Genomic DNA, 12,501 nt, shown 5'->3' on the forward strand with positions numbered 1-12,501 from the left:
AGTTTTTATTTGACGATGGGATTTTCATTTGTACGCTTTAAAGGATTGGTTTCGAATAATCACAGAATGTGGCGTCATTTGCTTTATTTCTTACCCATATTTTCTTTTTAGTTACGTAGAATAAGCGAGCCTTCACTTTTCCTCCTCACCCTTTCCTCCGTACATTAAGAAAATTCGACTTTGTCAACAAATGCACCAAATACTATCAAATAGTATTAATAGGGAAATAAAGACGCACAACGGATATCATATTCAAAATATATAAATTAAGCAACAAGAAAGTATTTAAAAACCCTTCACCACAACCTGCACCTGACCTGTTTACCTTTGCGAATTCCTTTCCAAATAACCGAACAACAATGTTCCCAGCACACTATTTGTCTACCCTCTGCCCTTTGGCATATAAGATTATAAACATACAAGTATATAGAATCAGGATCAGCATGGCGAGACGAGTCCACTTTTTTCGTATTTAACGGACATATTATGCTATAAAATGAGCACCGCCTTAAGGTAGAATATTTAAAAAATAAATTACCAATAAACTGTAAATTAATCCTTATCCATGAACTTGTTCTCTCCAATTTCGAGCTATAATTCTATAATAACTACTTATTCGTTATGTAAACATCTGTTTTCTCGAACTCCAATTTTAGGGTCGAGGAGGCAACACTATTTAGTAAACTCCATTCCATGAACTCCTCAAATATAGATATATATATAATATTTGTTTGTTGTGAGACTCGTCCCGTCATGCTGATGACATCGATCTTAAGTTGTTGTCCTTTCGAAGACGAGAAGAGAAGTCTCAAGTTAGAAAAGAAAACGACTAGTTTAATGGCTTGTAGATATCCATTGCGACTGCACATAATATGGCTAAGAACATTCAGATAGAAAATGCATATCGTTTCGTTTAACGTTTGAAACTAATAATATTAAAAGGTACATGGTATTCGTCATATGTTATGATACGAGTATACTCTACTTTAATACAATACATGTTTTCGTTAAGTTTTTAAATTCGACTATTTTAAATAAAACGCCGTTATGGATATTCAACGAACAAACATCTGTACAACAATAATTTGAGCGTTCAATAAAAATGAAATAAATAAATTTAAAAACATGCAACAATTGTGTTCGACCATTAATACTCAAAGGAGTTCAATCGCGTTGGTTTCTCCGTTGATTTCATAAAACGTGCCAAACATTTTGGGGAAATTCAGGCAGCTAAAAAGCTCTACTTAGGTCTTGAAATCAAGCCTAAAATGGAGTTAACTTAATAATTATTATAAACAAATGATAATTATCTCCGTGCACCATAAGAATTGCTGCCCTCTGCCATCGCGGGATTCGCGTATCATTTTGTTCAAAAGAAGGGTGCTTAGCTCATTATTAAAGGGCAGCTTACTCGCAGAAGAAGTATGTATTTATGGTTGGAAATATCTCCCGCTGATCTCCATACTGAGATTAAGAGAATTATCTAGCATTCTAAAGGGCGGAGAAAAGGCGATTGCTGCCAAGTCCAGAACGAGAATTAGAGAAAGATGACCAGAGTCCAGGTCAGTGTAGTCTTTAATTGTTACTTTAGCTTGACTATAGAGATAGAAATTCCAGAAGGGTTTGTAGATTTTTTGAGTAGCTGCGATATCTCTTTGGGCAGCGGTTGGGAAAACACATGATCCCTTGAAATACGTAAAAGGATTAGGACTTTTCCACATAATATTTCAAGCTTGCCTCGGCAGACAGAATGTTGCCTCTTTGTCTCATCTTCCCAATACACCTAATTCTGTTTGAAAATTAAAAATTTTATATATACTTTATTCCATTTAGCACGATTCAGTCGTGTAAAAAGTACATTGATCATATGTTATTTTGAACCGTGCTAAATGGAATAAAGTCATGAAACCATATATACAATTAGAATTAGGTGTATATTGTAAGCCGAAGCAGCACCTAGTTGAACCTTCTCTATACGAATAAGTGTGATTGGATAGAGTTTTTAATTAAAGTAGCAGCAGCACATTAATTTGCGAAACATCTATTATTATCTATGAGTTCTTAAGATGTTTGGAAATGCCCTTCGCACTCCATATGTTGGTTGTCCTCAATGTGTCTGAATCACTGGGATTAACTTTTGAGAGTGCATATAAATCATATACATAAAGCTTCATTGCAGTCAAATTGAAAAAAATTGAAATTCTACAAATTATATTAAAAGAATATAAAAATTTTCAAGCTCAATTGAAGAGAGCATCAGAGTGTCCGTGAACTAGCACAAAAGGTAAGCATAAGGGAGGTTTAACAGCTCCTATTCTAGGATAAGACTAAAGGCAGGCTCAGAAATGGCTGTACTTGTAGGAATATCTGTTACACGCTCCGAGGTGCCATTTGTCTGGTTCAACGAGGATGTGCAGCAGAAGAGAAAAGAGGCGTACTTGACGAGGATATCATTCTCGATGAAAGGCTCACATTCAAACTCTGTCTCTGTCGCAGTCGAAGAAAATTAGCAAATCTAAGCGCTGATGGTCCGTTTTTAATATACACCTAATTCTGTTTTTACATGGTTTTGATTTAACACGGTTTGAACATTAAAAATGTTATATATGGTTACACGGCTTTATTTCATTTGGCACGATTCATTTTGCATTTGATCCATGTCTTTTTTTACACGGTCTTTACACGACTTTTACACAATCTACCGTGTAAAAACAGAATTAGGTGTAACCTGTTTTCGGTTCAGAAATACTCTTTTTACGCATTTCATTTTTTTTAAAATTAATCAAACAATATTAGAGTCTTGCGGCTCCGCCCTTAAGCACCCAGTACGCGATTCCAAAAATAGCAATAAATGTAATAAAATAAACATTTTATTTAGAGAAAAATAAATCAAATAAAAATAAACAAATCATTTGCAAAATTTCCGTCGGAGCATTTATTGATGAACTTCTGTGGTTGCACGAATTTGCACCTGGTTTGAGTCTATGCTTCTGTGTACAGTGCGGATCTCAACCAAAGCAGCAGCAATACAGTCCTGGCTATAAAAGTCGACCTCTCCAGATGAAATTAATATGAGGGACAAATTAAAGGAGATAAAAAATCACGGGAGCTACAAAACAGCACTAATAGCGGGGTGGAGTGAGTGTCGAGAATGCTGCTAAACAATACAAAAACTGTTCATATCAACACGGAAATGTGTAATGTAGTGAGCCCCGTATTTCCTTTCGTGTATTTTGTAGCCAAGACACGCGACACTGCTTATATCGTGGCGAAGTACCCCATTTCTATGTTCTATGTTATGCGCATAATAATATAGTTTTCCGCGTTTGTCCACTATGCACTGCTTGTACTGCTTAAATGACGAATAAAATCAGGGATAAATAGAATAAGATTTTTCCAAATCATTTGCATTAAGAAAATGTCATGCTAAAATAAAATTCTACGTGCATTCACAATTAAATACTAACTTTTATAGCAGTACTGCTTTTTCTTAACATATTGTTGCAATGTTCTATGTATTTGTGAAGTAACAGTGGATTCAATTTTCTACGTTTCTATGTTTTACAATATGCACTGCTTGGTAAAATAGAAACATAGCCGGAAAGGCTATTTTCGATGTTTTTGATGTCCATGCACAATCTGTGTGTGGCAAGGCAAGCAGTCACATAATGTTTACCGTAAAATCAAGCAGTGCTGGCGAATATCCGGCACGCGTATACGCAATTAAATATGCATGTGTGTGTGTCGATTATGTTATGGGTTTCAATAATTTATTAAGATAGAAAGCAATGGCTTTAATTTGTGATTTACTAAGGTGTATTGTTGTTTTTAATACTTATAAGATAAAGATTAAGACAAGTACATACATACTCTCTCATATGTATCTCATTTGTTTTTTTTTTTTTTAGAGAGACGAGGGCACAGAATTATTAAAGTAGTTGCAAAAACTTTTGCCGCACTTCAATTGCCGTGGCTGGCCTGTCATGTGATCAGAGCAAAACTTTTTGAATGTCTCTCCAACGCTCCCTGCATTTTAATGAACTGTCGATGAACTTAAGAATAAATAAGCAAAGCAAATTGAAATTTAGTTCAGCCAACAAATCTGAGCCAAGTCATATTTTTCAAATTTGTTCCTAAAATTTATATGAATTACATTTTTTGCGCTGCACTCCAAATGTACTCATATGTACCCGTATGTATGCTTCAAATACGACTAACGAGAGCTGAATTCTATTTATAAATTATATATTATTTTTTAATTTAGCAACATGCGTTCTCCCATTATTTGCATTAGCCAAAGTTTTTTCACTCCCTTGTACTTTTCTAGAAGCTATTTCTTGTTTCCGAAAGAGTTAACTATTTCCACAATAGGGCGCAGGTCTACTCACTGAATGAGTTTCCAATTTCCTCATCAGGATCTTAGCTTTTTAAATGCTAGTAAGACATAACCGGCATGAAAGCAAAAGTTTTGCTTCACAAGCTACTGAGCACTGGACTGAATCAGACAAATGAGTATTAAAGGATAAATCTTCTTTTGACGCATCCGAATTATTCTTGCCAATCGACCGCAGTACTACTTAGCAGCATTTGCTGAAATTAAATTCCATTTGCTTCCTTCGGCTGCTCGTGTTGATTCAATGCTGCCTCCAACACCTAGCAGAAATAAAAGCGATATTTAGACAAACACGGTAATACAATAATCCTGATTCGGCAACTTTTATTGGACTCTTGCCTACAGCTACTGCTTTACCCATATTTCCTATGGAACTAACAAGTGATTCTAAAAAGCATTATAGAGTCAAAAGAGTGGGAAATAAAATGTTTGTATCAGTTCCACCATCAAAAAAGGTGACAAACTTTTGTAGAATATTTTGGACAAAACCAGCCCGGGCCTAATTTAATTTCAATCTGGTCGAAACAATGACGATTCAAAAGGGAAAAGAAAATGCAGGTGCCCAATTCTTCTTTGACACAATTATTTAGTGAATAGCTCGCATTCAAGCTGAATAATATTCGTATTTATACAATACTACAACAGAAAATCAAATCAAAATCGTCGCCCTCGTACTTCACTGAAATTTTGTTTTATTTCGTGGATCACATCAATCGCATATTAGAATCACATATTAGAAATAGTTCACCCTAATATAATATTCAAAATATATATTTCACCCAAAACAAACTGCATCGCAATTGATATGAAATGTGAAATATGTATGTACATATCAGCTTTCTAATATTTCATATTCCAATTCTATTCCTTGCTTTCATGCAAAAAGTCGTCATCGGATGAGTGGGATTGTTATTAGTTCTTGTTTTGGTTTCAGTAATCGTGGAATTTGCGATGAGTGTCTTATTACTGGGTACGGCTACTGGGGTTTCTAGTTCTCCTCTAGGCGGGATAAGTCGTGACTGCATTTCCCCAGAGTGGACTCCAGAGCGTCGTTAGCGAAAGTAGAGTGTACCGCGGACAGGTGGGATTGACATTTGGGAGGAGCGTGTGAAACTTGGAGCACATCTCACCTCTGGTTATTTTGTAACTGTTCTTACATATAAATAAAAATGCAATGCAAAAAGCGTAAAAACTGAAGAAGCTATGCACCGACTGGATTAAAAAGTTCGGCCCTAGGGTGGTTTTAATCTACCCATCTATGTCATATGTACAAAACGTGAGTAAAAATTACTTTGATGGGCAGAAAGCAGCACAACAGACCTACTGCGCCATCTACCGGAAGTGAGAGGAACACTTGCCACCCTTGTACTAGCCAATGTTTCGGATTACAGGCATTTTCTCGGTTCAGTACTGATCTCAGTCAGGGTATTTTTGTGTGATCGCGTTTTGATTCGTCAAACCGTAAGTATGTACATATATGTTATCTTTAAGGATTTCTTTTAGAAGTGTTTTTTTTCTTTCTCATAAGGCGGATTTTATCAAAGCCATTTCATTGAATGATATAAGTATTACTCGATGATGAATTATTTTCAAAAGGTGCCACAAATACGCCTTTCTTTCTTCTCTCCTTAGTAGAATACATTTTAAAAGGCATCAACTTTGGATGGAAAAAATTGCCTGAATCGTAAATAGAAGCCGCTCGGGCTCTGATTTTTGAAGAAGCTTTTTAAAATTCGTTTCCCCTATCTATAATTAAACACTTCAAAAATGGCTAAGTGAGTGAACTAATACATCAAAGAGAATATTTTATAAGCCATTGAATACAATTATGTACATATGTACATACTACAATTATTATTTAAAGGAAAGAAAGTACGCAGTGTCTCTTCAATGGATATTAGACAGAGAGATAATCGCTTTGCTTTGCAATAGTGTGGCAGGCCTGCGGCCTCACCCATATGGTAGCACTGTTGGCTCTCTCATGCCGCAGTCTCTCACTACTGTAACGGTAAATACTCTCTCGTTTGTAATACAAGCCTGCGAGCAGCGATTAAGTCGACGATCGAGTGAATAAGACATTTGTTACGATTCTGCCACACCGTCAGTATTTTATTTTGTGTTACATTCTTTTGCCTTCCACAATAGAAACATGCGTACGAATACTTGTATATCTTGTATAGAACGTGTGGTATAAGATATTTTAACAAATACAGAAAAATAAATAAAGATATTACAAGACCATTGCAGCAATATTTCTACTCTAAAAATTGCCATGCGCGCATTTAAGATGTTCTTGCTATCAACATTTCTTTTGGTTTTCTTATTTTACGCAACGAAAATCTATAATTACATAAGTACACAGCCTGATTTGCGTTTTCTTTTCAGAACCAGGCCCCCAGCTCAGACGTCATTTCGAGCGCGGATCCAAAAAACTTTAGCAATGCGTCTTACGTCTGACTGCGCCTCAGCTTGCTGCAATGTTTGTGTTGATTTTTCAGAGAACTCTCTTCTTCCCCGGGACAACGGTAGAGGTGGGCATGGGTCGTGATTTGGATCGTGCTTTATCGTGTGCCCGTTTCTAATTGTTGTTTTCCAATTTAAAACAAAAATATGTACATATGTCACAAGAGAATAAAGATAAATACTTGTAGAATAGAAAACTGATTACTAGTATTCGATGAAACATGGTACAGGCATATCAGTAAATTCCAAAATATTCCATCCAACTATAGTATTATATTTTAAGCACAATACTTGCGAATAAAATAGATTTTATAACAAATACTCAGTAACAGAAACACTAACAAAGGCATCACAAACTGTCGTCAGTAATTAAAAATATTAATGAAAGGGAGTCTCTCGAATGAGATATAAATGAATACTTTCTTATAATTATTTTCAAAGAAACGTTTTTCTTTTTTCGTTTTCTTTCAGCTTATACCTTCTACCCTAATGATTAAAATGTATACTTGAAAGTCCAAACGCCAAAAAAAAAAAAAATGACACGCAGAAGACCCTCATTATTTTATATAGCAGCTTCCATAGGACAGATCGGTTGTTAAATTAATCTTAGTATGAAAACTTTGTTGTTTATGGAGATGTCTAGAGAAAGCTGTACTTATATGAGATTTGTATAGTATCTCATTATATAGTTTCTAAAGGAACTAACGGTTCCTTCTTAGTAGTCACTCCTACTATATAAGTTTTCTGTTTATTTTGGTATCGATAGAGAATTAGGTTTTCACAATTTTTTAAGGCCCCACCAGAATCAGAAGTTTAAGAAAATCTCTGAACTATATTATGTAGCCGTCATAGGAGTGGGAAGTTATGACAGAATTTATCTTAGTTGACCGGCTGTAGCGGGAAAAGGGTGTATGCAAGGTATTCAACAGTCGGGCTGGCACATCTTTAACAGTATACTCGTTTATCATTTTAAATCATTGAGCAAAAGCACCAACATTTTTCCAATAGGTCTTGAAAATGGAATCTAAAACTTATTTTTGTATTGCACAGTAAATGTAAATGAAATAAACTTTAAGACTTCGTGGTTAAAATGCCCTTTGATTATAGACTTGATCCAATGGAAATGTACTTTGTGAAAATCTGTAAAATAGTGATAAAATTAATTGGCATAAAATTTCTCATTTTGAATATTTTAGAGTTTGCATTTAAGTGGCTTAATTAGGATATACTTATTTTGATAATCCTTTGCTTATGGTGGGCCGAAAAAGCTAGCACTCGCCCGTCTCTAGTTCGCAAGGCTTACACACATCTGTCATTCAATGAAAAAGAAAACAACACTTTGAAAAGATAACTTTATAGGAGTACGTTGCGAAAGTCAAAGACAAATTGCTGACAATGCCAACTTTTAGTTTGTTTCCATTGTTAATCAGGCAGGGGCTAAGGCCCACCCGCAAATCCAGATTTTGTAATGCATACTCGTATTCATGTAGGTCGCTGGCTTCAATCTAAATGTTATCTTAAATGGCTGTGTATGTTGTAATGTCTGTAAAATGGAGACATGTTCCTCTGTTTTCTACTTCTGCAGTAATCGAGAAGGACAGATTGGCGGTTGATTTGTTTTGCGTTCAAAATAATATCAATACACAATATACACAAAAATACTCGTAGAAGCTCCATTCACCAAAATAAATAATTTAAATTTGAAGCGATACAATTTGTGTCAGAGTCTGCCTCTAAATACTATATATTCTAAATCTTGGTAAATCAGTATTCAGTAATAGCATTCAGATATCCGTCAATTCTGTCCACAATTCCCAGGACACATAAACTAAGCTTTACATATGTATATTACACATATTTCGGCTATTTTTAAGAGATATTTCGCAAGCCTTATTTCGTGGTCTGTATGTGGAAATATAGGGAAGCCAAGAAAAAATGAAAATGATTCTCCTTTAAGTTTGCAGAAACTTTTAGAAGACAACATTAAATATTTTGTTAATTTTTTTGTCACATATAATGGATGCAACAATGCAATTTGTATTTGTCTGTATTTATAGTATTAGTATACATATGTATGTGTTTGCCTTTACTGTTAATTGTAATTATATTTTATGCTGATATATAATGTGCTGATAAAGCCAATTTCAATTGATACTTGAAGCCTGCTACCATACCATGAAGTATTTCACTTATTTGTACATAATACCAACTACCTTTTTGTTAAAATGTATTGCAACTACGAGTAGATTGAATTGAACTTGAACCGAATATCCTTTATAATGGAAAGCAGATTTTTATTTGTTCCTTAAACGGTGCAAAGTATATGAATGCAAATTATGTGCTTATATCGAGGTTAATTTAATAAAACCTTCTTATAAGTAGACATGGAAGGCCATATCTTATAGATCTTATTTACTTATTTACTTCCCAGCTTGTTTATATTGTTTGACAGATATATTTTTTTAATTCCAACGAATTGTCGAATTGTTGGTTGCCCTTAACTTGTTGCCCAGTTATATTTATACCCTGTACATGAAATGTACAAAGTTTGTTTTATTAGATTTGTTCAAAGGGAAAAATGTAAGAGGCGGAAGGAGGCGGGGCAGACCCTACCATGTATATATACTTAGTAAATATCTTCAGGAAGGTACAGGAACCTTTTTATAAGACAGTTAAATTCAAAAGCTTCGCTTTTTGGGAATTTTGGGCGAGGGAGTACAAAACGTGTTATTTTCGTACCATGCTCTATACTAGTTTCTCTGTATTCGATTAATTCGACCTACTCCCTCATACGTAAGGCACAGTCCAAGAATTGAATGGTCAGTCGTGCTAATTCAGTCAAGTTAATGGACTGTTTTATTCCGTTCGATTTTTTGTAGTGCAGCTCAAACATCACGTTTCATCAGCTTTAAATCTAATGTTAAAAATTCACTTTGATATGAGCGTATATAAATCAGGAGTTATAAAGTGATTAATATTGTAACAGATTTGGTCCTACAGCTCCATACAAATTATACAATTTGTATAACCGTACCACACATCAATGGCTGATTTAATTATTCACATTACACCTGTTTGGCTTAATCACTCGATTTCAATTTGCAAATTTGTATACTAAATATTTGATTTAAATTAGGATTAACTTATAGCATATCAGTAATGCCATTAATAGGCCAACAACAATTTCGCGTGAGGGTGTGTTTACGCCGCGCCGAAAGCTGCTTTTCTACAATTATTGCGTTCATTTGTATAATTTGTATGCGATGGGTCAAATGGTATGCTACAATAGAAAGTCTAAGGAATATATGTAGCAGCCATGACAGACCCCATATCTTGTATATACAATGAGACGGATCGATAGAGACATGTCGGCTCCCTACATATTGGTATGTATCTCTAGCTGCAATGGGAACGATGGGGGAACAACGTTTGTAATAGTTGTTTGTGGCTTTATTATCTCTATTTCTCCATGGAGATAACAATCACTTTAGGATACATCTATACATCACACACACAAGCTTTTAATTTTCCTACATTTGTGCATACATGTTTAGTTTAGTTTTAAATATATATGTATGTATGTATTTTTTTAACAAGGACACTTCACGTAACAACCGTCTTGAACAAGGAACGATCAAAAAGTGTTGTTCTCTTTATTACTTATGTCTTGTGAACCTCTGAGAGCGGGCATGCTCTCAGTGTGTACACTAATGCGTATTAAACAATGTGTATATAAAAGTGTGTACACCCTTACTTTCTACGGTGCTTAGAGTAACGGCCTGCTACACATATATGTATGTAATCGAATAAGTTGATATGTTTTAGAAAAATAAATGGTAGTGCCGATGTGGATCATCGAGTGAAGATAGCAGAGTGTTATGCCCACTTAAAATAAGTAGTTCCCTTTAGCTCTTTCTGCTCACATCCAACTCACTAACCCTTTCTACAGCGTCGCTTAATTTGGAAATTAGTTGACATGTGGCCGCTAAATAGCCATAAATAATTGAGCATTTTGGTGGCGCACTTAGCAGCCCATCTGTATGTGTTTTAACCAGAAAGCACACATGCAAACGAGCTCGTACGAATACATTCCCGTGTATGCAAATACACGTGTGTGGAGGAAAAAGGGCGTAGCCTACTTAGCAGGGCACGCATACTATGGCGTCAAATATGCGCATCAAATTGTTTTAATTGAAATGGAAAGCGCGTAAATTGAAGTACTTGCTACATGGCCAGTACATGTACATGTGTGTACTTGTATTTGGGTATTTGCGTACGTGTGCCTTCTGTTCGCATTCAATTTCACTTTGCAACAAAACACAAATTGCAACGGACACTAAAACGGAGGCAAAAACAACAGCCAAAGCGAAGTGTTTATTAACTTTGCCGGTTTGATCCACTTTGCCATTTCGAAATGCAGTTGTTGTTGTTCTTGTAGTTGGATTTAAAGGACGTTTGCAACAGCATAAAAAGCACACATGTGTGTGTGTAAGCCCAGACAGACAGGCAGACGGACACAGCACAAAGACAGGGTAAAAAAACAGGATAATTCAAATGTAATTTACAAAAGCGCTCGTTTGATTTGTTACTTTTACGCTTTCCTCGTCTCTGCATATATGTACATATAGGAAAGTTGGGTCGGCGGTAAATTAGTTGGCAAGTAATTGCAGGCTGGTCAACCGATTTCGCACACAAAACCAAATAAACAAAAGCGAAAATAAATAGACAAATTTAATAGAATACCGAATACAAAGTGCAACTTTTTTTGCTATGGCTGTTATTTATATTTAATTATCTAGATAATAATACATTACAGTCTACTAATTAGGCATACGCGACCAAAGCAATTATAGTAGTTATATGTGTTTGCTTAGGTATGGGTGCCAATATAATATACATATATGTGCAAGAAATAAATATATTTTTAAAAGGGTATATAAGGTTTAAGCTAAGTATGGGTGCCAATATAATATACATGTATGTGCAAGAAATAAATATATTTTTAAAAGGGTATATAAGGTTTAAGCTAAGTATGTAACAGACAGAAGGAGGCTTCTCAGTTCGAACTCGGAACAAACAAAGCTCATGTACGAGGATGTCTCAAACATTTGTAGCTATATAATATATAATAAATACTCACACATACATACATATGTACATATGTAGTGGAAAGATGCTGAGGTGCTGGAGGTGATGACATCGCCTGACATATAACGGACGTCGAAAAGAACCGGAAATGAATTTTATGTTCAAGTACGAATGTGTAACACCGTTACAAACATACATATGTACATACATACGTGTATAAAGTATACATATTCTAAGGCATTTAATGCAAAATAAAATTCCATTTTGCCAAGGGACCAAGGAAGCGCAATCAAACTTTTTCACAACAATACTCGTAATAGCAACAAGTTTTATAAAATAAAACCGATAAAATTTTACAGAAAAGTTTTTTAAAATATTTACGCATTGCTTTCCTTAGATGCTAATAAATTACCAATATGCGCGAAAGGTAAAACTTTTTCGGCATAACACTCAACTCAGGTGCAGGTGCAGTTCTCGTTCAAACACACATCTACCCATGCACACCTGCATACGAGTATGTGTGTGTGTGTGTGTGCGTGTATTTGTAATGTTGTGCG

The sequence above is a fragment of the Scaptodrosophila lebanonensis genome, unplaced genomic scaffold, assembly GCF_003285725.1.
Source record: "Scaptodrosophila lebanonensis strain 11010-0011.00,11010-0021.00 unplaced genomic scaffold, SlebRS2 tig00000118-arrow-arrow-pilon, whole genome shotgun sequence".
Taxonomy (NCBI): domain Eukaryota; kingdom Metazoa; phylum Arthropoda; class Insecta; order Diptera; family Drosophilidae; genus Scaptodrosophila; species Scaptodrosophila lebanonensis.